Raw genomic sequence first — 13710 nt, 5'->3', positions numbered from 1 at the left:
TACCTAGATTGCTCCAGTAAAAACCCAACTGTATAAATGGGTAATTGTATGTAAAAATAATGTGATATCTTGTAATAATTGTAAGTCGCCCTGGATAAGGGCGTCTGCTAAGAAATGTAATAATAATAATCAATCAATTATCTGAAAAGCGTTTCAAAGATATGTATCAATTTAAATGTTTAGTGTCTTCTTCCTGGATTCAAATATATTCTTACACTGTTTAGGTCACCCTGATGTGACTGCAGAACATTGCTGAATCTCTGAGGAATGCATCTTCCTATCTGCTTTTTGATTTGTGTAGCAAAGTATCTGGGCTTGTTGTGATTGAAAGGGGAAAATGCCCTATTTGTCTTTAAAGAGGCCATCATACCAGCATGTTCATGATGCTCATTGATTGAAAGAATAATTATTATTTATGTATTTATTTGAAAGTGACAACATACAATTTAACATTTGACATGTCATAAGATACATTGCACCCAGATTTAGCTATGAGATAATTTTCATTCTCAGTCCCTGGACAAACACAAAAACTGAAAAAGAAAATAAGAAAATACAAATAATGTAACATTTACAGAAGGGAATATGATCGAGCATCAGATAAATGGCAGGTGAAAAAAAACAGCAGACATACAAAAGCATTTAAACATAAACGTTTAAAATACACAACTAAGTAATAAAATAACACAACACAGAAACATCCAAGAACAGCCAGTGTCCTTTCCCGATGTTCTTACACGATTGCCGCACACACTGCCACTCACACCAGCGGGGAAGGGGAATCCTGTAGCAATCCTTAATCTGAGGCAGCAGAAACGGGTGTGTGATGGACACAGGTCAAAACCACAAAATCCAGTGATGAGCTATGAGAAAACATGCAAAGATGTTGTTTGAATGAGAATTGAAACAAAAACAAAAAAATAAAAACCACCCCTTTTTCCACCTGTCACTATAGCCCCAAAACAGTTGTTCAATTTTTACAGTGGTTAACAATTTACAATACATTTTACCTCAATGTTTCAATTTGAATTGCCAAATTTTAATGTGTCGCTTCACTGCTGCAACCGAGTTACCTATGATGATGTATAACAGGGCGGAGGCTGGGCACAAAAAGGGGATCTAACGCTACGCAAGACAGTGTCTCAACCACAGTGCAAATGAGCCAGGGTCTTGGAGATTTTAACCTCCTCTCATCTCACTGACAGGGGGCAGAATCCGGAACGGCAGTGTATCACACAACACTGCCCGTTACAAAGGCAAGGACCCTTCCTGATCTTTGCTTAGCCTCGCCGAGCACCTGACCTTGCCAGAGCCCAAAGGCTGATACAGAGCTTTTTATTGGTCCAAGATCGTCAACTTAGTGTGAATGGTACTTCAACCACACTTGCATGACTCGCCCTGCATTCCAAGCAGAAGTGCTTGAGCTACTAAGAACTCTACATTTAATACATTTCCTGTGCCAAAATGAGCATGTATCCAACATCATAAATAAGGTAATTTAAATTTGTTTTTCCAAATGTCGGTTCTTAGCAACGAAGCTATTTTGAGAAGAGTACATCCACTGCATAACAAAACAATATTTTCTGACTGCGTCATAGGACTACAGCACAATAAAACACAACATATTTTGTATTTTAAGTTAACATAATAATATATATATATATATACACACAAAATGCAGTTTTTCATAATTTTTACTAGGAACTTTCTTTTTGGAAAACGTCCCAAGAAAAAAGTAAACCCCAGTGAACTTTGCCCTAATAGATGAAAACAGTGATAGCGCTGCAGTGAGAAAGGAGATCATTTGCCATGTGTGTGAGGGTAGTACACAGACTCTGGCCCTGATCTCCTTACACATTTTACTTCAGAATTTTTATCTGAGTTTTATCTGAAGTTATTAACAAAAATGTAGTGCCTGAAAACTGCCACAGACATTATGATCCTGATGTATGCCAGAGGTCAGTTCTAGGGAAAAAATATGCTGTTGAGTGTTGGTACTTGCCCTCTGCAAGTAAAGGAGGCAATGGTTACGTTTCTGTGCAGGCCTGTCCAGTCAAGTTTGCACACAGTCCGTGCTGTGTCCCAAAGAGCAGCTTTAGACCTTACTTTGCAAGTCGTCTAACAAGAACTGAAGGAATGAAGAACAGGGGGTGGTACATTTATTGTCTCTCTGACTCCTTGTTTACTAAATATACTGATATCCCTGAATAGATATTTATGCCCTCTTTTAAATAAAACGTTATCTACTTACCACCGATATAGAATGACTGGGTGGGATATTTTTGCATATATTCAAATTGCAGACTGATGGACCAGGTGTAATAAATTGACACAGTAATAAATTGATTTATTTGTTAATCTCTGTAAATTTGATCCCACACAAATCTACACTAAAGTCTAAAACATACTAGGAAAAAATAAGACATCAAAAGGTAATCTGCCATTTGTTATCTAGATGATACTGATGTAATGCATCTGCAAATAGCACCTATTACTAATTATTTTTACCACACTACAAAGCATTAGGGATAATACAGTATTAGTTAGTAAGGCCGTATTCGTATATTATTCATGTCATATGAAACCATCTGAATGCTTCACCATTGATGAGCAACCAGATAGGAGGGCCTCTGAAAACAACCTACCAGTTGAATACAAGAGGTCACTTCTGATAAGCAGGTAAAAGGCGCCCTCTGTTGGTATATAGAGGTATTTACTGCGGTTATAAAATCTGTGTGTTTGTACAGCTATGGCCAAATGTTTAGCATCACTTAGAATTTTAGGATTGAGACATAATTAATTTTATTTATCATATAATCAAAGAAACTACAAAATGATATTGCAAAAGTCTACCAGAAGTCATAAGTAGTATAGTATTTCATGTTAGATTTTGAAAATGTCATATTTTTCATTTGTCAGTTTTTTGTTAAGTATATGGAAAACTAAAAAGCAGTATGTAATTCTATATGTTAACGTAACATTATTCATCAGGTTTCATTTGACTATGAAGCAAAACTAGTTAATTCTATCAGGTGATGCAAGACTTTTGGTCATAGCTGTAATCCTAGCTAGCCATCTACCCTGGCACAGTTAAAGAGCTACTGCAATTGAGTCCCCTGTGCATATATTCTTTATTCCTACAGCAACAGATTGTTTCTTTCAACACATTCCTTGCTTCATACACTTTTTTTTCTTGGAGGAGAATCTCCCTTTTGTGTAAAAGGAACAGCACTCCACAAGCACAGGTAGGTTTTCAACAGGGCAGGCCTGTATGTTTATTTTAAACTCCAAAACAAAAATAAACAAAACCAAAAACCTAACAGGAGTATTAACTAAACTGTTGCAGGTCTAAGCTATACCGGACAGCTATGCTGTTTCCCAGTCAAAATAAAAAACATTTATTGTTTAGCAGCGGATCACAAACCCGTTCCTTTCCTCTCTGGTTCCAGCTCTCTGATACTCTCCTAATAGAGCCCTGAGCTCTCCTTTTATAGGATGTAGCTGCTCCCAATTATCACTAAATATTCCATTAAGGATTATTATTATTTATTTCTTAGCAGACACCCTTATCCAGGGTGACTTACAATTTTTACAAAATATCACAGTACAAAGTATCACATTACAGATAAGAGCAGTTGTAAAGTACAATAAAATCAGTAGCAAAAGATCACATTCGCATAAGAGCAAAAAAAAAAGAGAATACAGTAAATTACATGTAAGAGTGAGTTTGACTAAGAGCAGTTAACTTACATTAAAGTCCAGTATGAGCACATAGTAAGTGATGAATGGATGAGAATGTGTTCAATAAGAGCAATTACAAAAAATGTGAATACACATACCTAGAAGAGTAAAGTCAAATACAAGATGCAGGAAGTAGTTATAATTAAGAGCAGTAGTAGAGTACGGCAAGGTATGGAGCAGTTCAGTGCAAGTACAAGCTGATGCAAGTACTGGTACAATAGGGTGTCATATAGTCCAGTATAGTCGAGAGTTGTGAGGTTTACAGATGCTGTCTGAACAGGTGTGTCTTTAGGAGGCACCGAAAGGTGGTCAGGGACTGAGCAGTCCTGATATCTGTGGGTAGGTCGTTCCACCACTGAGGGGCAAGGGTGGAGAAGGAACTGTTGTATTGCCAAAACATCAAAGCTTTTCGAATGAGGTAAACTATAGTCAGACTTTTTCACATGGGTAGAATGAGACGGGGTCTTGTCCAACACGGCATTGGTAACCAGGTAAAATGCAAACAAAATAAGCATGGGATGTAAAAGCAGCTCTCTTCTTTTGTTATCTTTAATTAAAAGAACAATGAAAATGGTTCCAGTTTCTCTGGGAAAATCACCATGGAAGACTTCCCCAGTACCTGATGCTATTTCCTTTACCAGATGAAGGACTGAACTGTACTGTTCTAAAAAGACCTGATTGGAGAATGATCACCTTTAAAGGGTGACCTTAGTATGTTGTTTCTGATTTATTAATTGCATTGAACAGAGTTCCACATTTCACAATAGGTCTCTGCAATGAAGGGCTGGTAAATGGTGTATTATACAAAGCAGAGTCATGCGATACCGTACTCAATTTGCAACACACATCTGGGAAAGTTATAAGCGTGTATAGCTGGAGTTGAGTAACTGGAGTGTCTACTATGAATCCCAGTGTCTAATGTATGTCTTCAAAACTATTTTTATGAATGTTGAATTATGTGGAGCATTATGGGTGAATTTTACACAAAGTCTTTTTTTTTCTTGTGTCAGCACTCTCTTCAACTTTATACATGTCTCAGTAACCCTCCTGTAATCACACTAATACATCTTATCGTTGTGGGCTTCTTGTCATGGTTATAAAATGCATTAATAGATTTATCAGTAGTTTGTTGAAAATATGCACTGCATACAGTCAATCATGGTTATACTGTACATGTGTTATATTCTGTATGCTATCCTGTCTGAATACTATATTTTGAATAGAACACAGTTTAAAGACTCCACAGGCCTAATTTATTTTTTATTAAAAAAGCATCCATTCAATATTAGTTTTCAGTTCAAACAGGTTTTGAAAAAAACAGCAAACGTATATTTTACAAAGTAGCCTTTTGATAGTACTGTAACATTATTGCAGAACTAATAAATGCTTACCGAACTCACTGAAAACTAGGTTTAAAGAAGCACTAATGGAACAAACCAAGCCTGCTTCTTTCAAAGGTCATTTATCATTTTATTTCCACTCTGAAGATGGCACCAATACATAACAACCCAGGATCTCTGAACGCCTACATATTTTCTAATCAATTTTACATATATAATAATACATATAACATAAGGCAACTAAATATGAATGTGTAAACCCATTCACAAATAGCAGACAATATGCCTGAAGCGATGACCCATATTTGCAAGATTTTATTGAGACAAAACATCTCAGTATCTCCACAGAACTCCAGGCGTGGCTCGGCTTTGTTTTGTCAACATAGATCTGGCAGTTCAAAGACATTTTCAAATGACATTGTTTCCATAAATGTTTAATATGAATTAACATTTATTTTATTATCATATATCATATCTTTACTTCATTTATGTAATTTTCTATTGAAAGTGTACTACTATACAGATGTGTATTAACTGGCCTTTACTGCTCTGCAAGTTTCCTGTAAACTGAGAAGCATGTCTCAGCCGTACATACATATTTAATGGCACACACATTAGAGGTTTCAATGAAAGGATTTTAAGAGCACCAAGTTAGTAAATAACCATAGCGCTATAACAGAGATATTTACGAACATGAGAAAAGCTCTGCATGACAATTTTAGATGAAAGACCAATTGTGTGCATCAGTGCCAGTTGAATTGTTCTGATGTGTGCCTCATAACACAGGTCTGTTTGGAACACAAACATGATGGATTCTGCTCTCGGAATGTCGGAAAACTGAAGCATTTTCATCGAGAGTCTTAAGGCTGCGTCTATAGTATTGAACCACTGCAGGCAATATCTGTTTCCATTTGTTACTGCAGCTTAAGTAAATGCCTCTAACTTCATTAACCTTTTCAATTGCCTTTGGAAATAAAATACCCTGCCAGTTTGCAGCCATACATTAATAATACAAGCATTAGGACAGAGTTTAATTTGCTTTTTTAAATGGTTACTTTTACATCCTCTATATTTCCAGACTATTGCTTACTGTCCTGTTATGTGGATCTGTAGAATTCACTATTGCTATTCTTGCTTAGGTCATTATTTGCCCATTTCAGCCACTGGGTCTGCTTTATAATGCTCTGTAAAAAAGTGCTTCCTACCTTTTGTTCTAAACTTTTACTCAGCTTCCATTGATGTCCTTGTGTTCTTTATTTATTTCTTCCCTGTGTGCTAAATTTTAGTGTCTTGGGTTAACTTTATCTATTATTTAATAATGTGTAAAAAAAAAATAATGTAATTGTATGTAAAAATAATGTGATATCTTGTAACAATTGTAAGTCACCCTGGGTAAGGGCATCTGCTAAGAAATAAAAAATAATAAATCATAAATAATTAAAGACTTCAATCAAGTCCCCTCTTTCCCTAGGCTGAAGAGATTGAATTATTTTAACCCGTCTTTATAGCCTATATCAGCAAGTCCTGGGATCTTTTTTGTAGTGAGGTGACCAAAACTGCACACAGTATTCTAGGTGGGGTCTAACTCGGGCATTGTGTAATCCTCTCTAGACTTGTATTCCACGCTTTTTGCAATATAGCCTAACATTCTATTTCTTTTTATTGCCTTACCATACCATTACTTTTAATGATGACTCCACTATATTATTATTTATTTCTTAGCAGACACCCTTATCCAGGGCGACCTACAATTGCTACAAGATATCACATTATTTTTATATACAATTACCAATTTATATACTTGGGTTTTTACTGGAGCAATCTAGGTAAAGTACCTTGCTCAAGGGTACAGCAGCAGTGTCCCCCACCTGGGATTGAACCAACGACCTTCCGGTCAAGAGTCCAGAGCCCTAACCACTACTCCACACTGCTGCCTTTTCAAAGTCCTTGTCCTCTATTTCCATCCAGTTCATTTTATACAGATTACGCCCAATATGCAATGCTGTACATTTCCTAACATTAATTAATTTGCCACAAGTTTGCCCAGTTACAGATCAGGTCCAAATTCCTTTTAATTAGCTGGGCTGCAGTTCCAGAGTCCACTGCTCCTCCATGTTTTGGTATCCTCTGCAAATTGAAAACATTTTTAATGTGTCTCTTGGTCCAAGTCATTTATATAAATGAGGAACAGTAATGATAGTAGCCAGTGGTCTACATATTTCTACCCTTGTTTCCTTAAGCACCCATGGATAAATCACATCTGGGCCCAGTGATCTGTTATTGTGTAGCTCCTGTAGCTTATTTCATTCCTCTACGTTACTGATACTGAAATCTTTAAGACCTGTGTGTGGTCAAACGGGCGGCACATTATCTGTATCTTCTTTGGTGAAAACATTCCACAAGTATTTGTTTAATACATCAGATATTTTGTAGTCTTCATAAAACATCATTGTAACAGGGGTGTTTGTTATGTGTGTGGGTATCCTCCGATAGGAGAGACAGAGGTTGAAACACTGCTCAGGCATCTAGGTTTTCTACACAAGTATTTACAGTTCAGGGGCAGTGGCAGGTGGCCATCACTAGGGTACCAGCAATATTAGTCCTAGTGCAGGAGAACATATACAAAAATACAGCACATTCAAAACAAAACTGTCCAAAACTACAAAATAAAAGTTGACCAAACAGTGATCGAGTGCTACTCCACTAGAAAGGAGGCCCTGCTCCAGAACCAGTCTCCCTGACACTTCCTCTCTATACTGTGGAATCAAAATCCCCTAAACTTTTTCCCCTATTCCTTCTAGTACTAGCGATCCAGGTTTACCCACACAGTTATCCTAGAATCCAATGATCCCCTGTATACACACAGTGATAAAAATAACAATACATTTTCCATTTTGTGTCTTCTAACCCTGGTTAACACAGGCAGCTGTGCAGCTCCTATAGCACACTTACCTTTCCAGACAGTTTGTATCCCTGCTTGTAGAATAAAGACACTGGCTTTTCAGCTCCTTTTCAAAGGCATGTGGCCAGGGTTAACACCTGGCCACATTCCACACCTGAATTTGAATTAGGCAGGGAGGGAATTCTAACTTCCTGCCCTGCCATATCTAGCACAAACTTGAGTTGCAAAAACTGTATTTACAATCAAACAAAAAAAGCACTATTTACACGTACAAGGCCTCACCAGTCACGATCCGCTTTCATAGTTATTTTACTTTTGGTCTTCCTGACATCAGTTTTTACCTGTTTAAGCAGACTCCTATATTCATCCCAATGTTTTACTTTTCCATCTTTCCTGTAAGTCATATACAGCCTTCGTTTTTAAATATATTTTTTATTGATCTGTATAACCATTGTGGTGACTGCTTGATCTTTTTCATTTTATGTACAGGGTGATTAGAAAGTAAGTTTACCACATCAACGCACCATATCTCCTGTGGTAAATTTACTTTCTAATCACCCTGTATATATTTGTCCTGCATGTCTTGCACTATAACTTTAAATCTGTTCCATTGAACTTCAACTATCACATCTTCCAATTCCTGTGCCCAATCTATTTCTCTCAGTTCCTGTCACATCCCTTCAAAGTTTGCCTTTCTGAAATCAACCACTTTAGTTTATGCGGCCTTGTGCCTGGAATTGCAGTTAATTTAGAATTTTACCAGCTGTTCTTCTACTTCTATATTAAATGGCAGGTCCTGGTTGTTTGTGAACACCAGATCTAAAATTGCTCTGTCCCTTGTTGAGTTTTTGACACACTGGGTCAGGAAGCAATCATTTACTGCAGCAATAAGATCAGTTTCTACTGTACCACATCCCACTGGATTTTCCCAGTTTATATTAGGAAAATTGAAATCACCCATGATTACAGTATTCTTGCCCTTTACATGCATTTGTAATTGCTTAGTATACTAATTTGTTATCATTTCTATTTTGACTTGGGGGTCTGTAACATACCCCAATAGAAAAAAAAAAATGTTAGTGCTTTTACCTACCAGCTCTAACTAAATGGACTTGCTTGGGTTTGCAGACTCAGATAAATCAATGTTTTTTTTACATCTAGCCCATCCCTAACATATAGAGCTGCACCTCCTCCCCTCTTACCTAGTCTATCTTTTCGGAAAACTGTATACCCCTGTATGTGAAATTTCATCTTCAGGACTAAGCTACGTTTCTGTGATTCCAACAACGTCATACTTTTAAGTTGTGTGCTTCTAGTTCTAACCTATGAACATTTCTGATGCTTCTGTTATTAAGATGCGTCTGGCATTTTGATTCTATGTGACTTACACCTTTCAAATCATTTCAGGTCTTCCAAAGGGTTCTTTTTATGCTGCTCCATGCCAGAATATCTGCGCCTCTATTATTAAGCTGTAAGCCATCTTCCTTGTAAAGCTCACTTTTCTCCCAAAAGGTGCTCGAGTTATCTACGAACCCAAAACCCTTCTGCATTTATTCTCTAACCATATATTTCAATCAATTATTCTGCTAAGCCTCTCCTTCCCTGCTCCAGAGAAGATTAATTGATGCCTTTTCTCTTTAAGTCTGGCAGCGTGTTCAGTGAACCTCTCTTTCAGTACCTCCGACCTCCTCTCACGTATGTTATTTGTTCCTACATGGACATTCACTGTATGTTCTATACCTGCCCCGTTTGTGACCTGATCTACTCTATCGATCACATCTTAAACTCTGGCACCAGCGAGACAGATAACACTCCTGTTTACTGGGTCCCTTCTGTAAAACTTCCTGTCTACATGTCTTATAATTTTTTTTGTGTACTGGGTCTCTGTGTTTTACCATTAACCTAGCTCCCCTAGTTCATGAGATAAAACTGGGGTCACTGCATGAGCCCAGTTTCTGAGCTGAGCTATGTTAAAGCAAGTAAGTAGGTTTGACTGGATGTCATTATCAAATGACAGTTCAGGATCTATCAGAATATTCAAATTGAAACAGTTGATCTTTTGCACGGCAACAGCTGAAAAGCGCTGAATAACAGGACATCAGTTAAGTTGTAGATAAGCGGTGTGAATCTAGGATTCCATGTTGGATATCCAGCTAGAAAGCACGACACAGTCTAGGGGAGGTTATGCATGCATAGGATAGTCCTCCTTCTCTAAGTACAGCAAGGGAGAGGAAGAGAATCTTACATTGTTTTTTTTTTCTCCAGCACATAGCAGATCGGTAGCTATGCAACAGCAGACTACTATTGTTAGTTACCTTTGTATTTCTTACATTTTGAATCCCAATCGCCTTCTACTGTACTGTACATTTTCAGTCTTCAGTAAGGTGGTTAAAAAGAGAGGAACTAAAGGAATGGCAACAGGACTCTTTGCAGGCATTATCAAGTTCAAGGTACTGTAGTCAGCTGAGATTTATAATACAAAATGTTTTTAAAAATACTGGGTGCGTTAAGTAAGTGAGCCACTCAGAGCAGCTCAGTAAAATAACCTACTTAACAGCATGCTGAGTCTCGCTCCTACTGAGCAGCTCAGAGTGCTAGAGAGCAGATTTCATCAGTGATCTAAGTGAGTGGATATATTCTTGCTCTGAGCAGCTCAGTTACTTTCACACCCACTGATAACGGTACAATTTAATGGATCAGAGTTAGCATTGGTGTGGTGTGCTGGGTGAGTCATGCTATCAGGCGAGGTGACAATTAATGACTACACCCTTTCCACTACATTATTAACATGTGAATCCTGACTTCTTGAACCGAAACTTAGCCTTCTGGTAGTTTTCTCTTTACCTTTTAGTTAGGGCATTATTCTGTGCATTCTCGGACATTGAGAAAACCAGACTCCTCTGTGGGGTACCAGACCCCTGATCCACCACCTTCTCCCTCTCATAGTGCCTGGACTTTCTGAGAGCCAATGTCCCTGTTCTACACTACATACAGGGTCTCTGCCAGATCATAGGAGTTAGGGGTAATTCAGAATGTGCACTTTCTTTTCTGTCCACAGTCCTTCTCCACGGCTTGGTATTTGTATGAAACAAAGGAGGTTGTGGGTATTAAAGGAAAATGTGCCAAATGTGTAGCTACAGCATCTTCCATTCCATGCTTTTCTTTTTGGGCCTTTGGCATATGTGCCACAGAGAAACTTGGAAGCGTAATTTCACCCCCCTGCTCCTTCTGTCGCTTGTGCATTGGCAGTCTCCCGCTGTGCTGTTGAAGGTAGATCATTTACCCCTTTTTCTTCACTACCCTTTTTGTTTCCCTGTTTATACTTTACCTTTACTGCTATTCTACTCCACTTTCCTCAGAGTTCTTGCTCTGCTTGGCATTCCTAATATATAGGGCGTGTTAGGTAACTGAGCGGTTCAGAGCGAGGATTTTCCACTCATTTGGATCACTGTTGAAATTTGCTCTGTAGCATTCTGAGCTGCTCAGTAGGAGTGGAACTGAACATGCTGTTAAGTGGGTTCTTTCACTGAGCTGCTCTGAGGGGCTCGCTGTTAACACACCCAGTGTAAGGTTACAGGGCTCAGAAGGAGAGTTTTTCACCAATAAAATCTGCTCTGTAGCAAGTTTCTCAGAAGGAGAGGAACTGAGCATGCTATTCAGTGGGTTTTTCACTGAGCTGCTCTGAGAGCTGGGTCAGCCTTTATGACATCACAAGCAAATGATGGTCCCATCTTATGACATCATCAATGGATCCTGATTCTGCAGAGCCTCTCACCAATCAAGAGCCCATTTTATTTTATTTTATTTTATTTATTTATTTTTTAAACATCAAACATATTAGTAACTTTTGATATTAGTTAATTAAGGTTTTATTTGGAACAATTTTGTAATATATCGACTCTACTTTATTTCCACTGTAGAACTCAACTAATCACAGTTCACAATTTAGTTTTTACCATCATCCCAGGAATAGAACAATGCAGCAGTTAAAAAAAAAAAGACACATTTTATGCTTTGCAGTTCTCTCAGACATACTTAGGTAAACATACAGTATAATGTTGTTATTGCTCTAAAAAAATGTACATGGAAAGATATACATATAATCATATGAAAATTAATTAGTACAGCCCATGGTACTGCCATAAGTTGCTAATCATGTCGGAATTGCATGGTCAGGATTAGGTGTCAGTGGACAAAATGAGTGCATGCCTTTACCACCGCTTGACAAATGGACATGGCCTGTATATGTTATGTGGTGACATTTTGGCCTGAGAACAATAACTTGTTTTCACCGAGATGCCACAATTAATAAAACATACAGCCATTCACATACCACACTGTGGTTGGGTTTAAACATTTGCAATTGTTTCTCTTTCAAGTCACAAGTAGTTATTAAGTCTATGAGGTTTAACAATTCAGCGGGGGTAAGAGAATAAAATGAACTGATCTTCCAACACTTATTTCCCTTCCCTTGCTTATGAAAGGTTAATATTTCAACAGAGACAGAGAGATGGAGATACAATTCCTAGAAATTGCAGCTGCTAATTACACTGGAGTGTTAAATGTAAATGGCACCACCGTTTAGCTCATTTCTGCAGGCAAAACATAACAATAAGAATCTAGTTAACACCAATGGAAATCAATGCACCAGCACTAGATGGTAAACTGGATCATTCTTGGGCATGGTAAAAGTATGTGATTTGTTATTAAAGTACAGTATTATCCACGCTGGGAACACAGAGGTAATGCTTGACCCATTTGTGATAAGGACCTTCTTGAGGGAAATATTTTCATAATCTCAGGGTATGCAATACCAGTTGATGGAACCTGGTCTGGAGATATTTTAGGACACACTTTGAGGCTATAAGAATCAGGGGGGGGACATGAAGACATCTGTCTATATGTCATATTTATATTTTTTACATACATTGGATATAGGTCATAGTGGCCTAGTTTATGTTACCATATTAGGTCTAGTTTTGAATGTACATCTGTCGCTTGGGATGAATGTCACAGACATGCTTGTTCTGTATCAAATGGACAGTTAAATGCATTGTTCTTTCAGAAAGTATGTCTTTTGATAACTAATTATAATATTGCTGATTAACAGGCGTAACTGAACAATAGAAGCATTCATGGGTGGTAATTAAACAGACAATATATAAAATAGGCTTGTCCCGGCCAATACAAATTAATAAAGAAGTTGAAAACTAATTTAATGTTCATTTATACATGTTGAATTATAGCACTTTTCAATGTACAGTGGAAAGCAAATCACTTCCAGATTTTCACCATCTGTTTACAACCCCAGCAGTCTCATATTAGCTATACATTCTTACATTTAGTGTTTGTTGTTGGGTTAATCCACTTTTGAAACAATACATGTAAAATCAGCGATGTTGGTATTACACCTTTACCGATTTATCTATTTATTCGTTTTTTGGAGGGAAGCAGAACTATTGCTGTTCATAACAATAGCATGGAATGTATCGCCTTTATTGAAAAACGAATATGATAAGCACGATTTGATGAAGAATGTTCGAAAAAAATAAAAAAAATTACATCAGCAAATAACATGAAAAAATATATATCTCTGGGGGGTGCAGACAAAGTTATGCGTTTTGGCATGTTTGGTCTTGTTTTGAATGTATATGCTTGTACCCAACGAACATGCGTGAACACTACATTTTGTCTATGTTGAGTGGGCTATGCTTATTCCAAGTTACT

The sequence above is a fragment of the Acipenser ruthenus genome, chromosome 3, assembly GCF_902713425.1.
Source record: "Acipenser ruthenus chromosome 3, fAciRut3.2 maternal haplotype, whole genome shotgun sequence".
Classification (NCBI taxonomy): Eukaryota; Metazoa; Chordata; class Actinopteri; order Acipenseriformes; family Acipenseridae; genus Acipenser; species Acipenser ruthenus.
Note: the sequence above shows the minus strand (reverse complement) of the source record.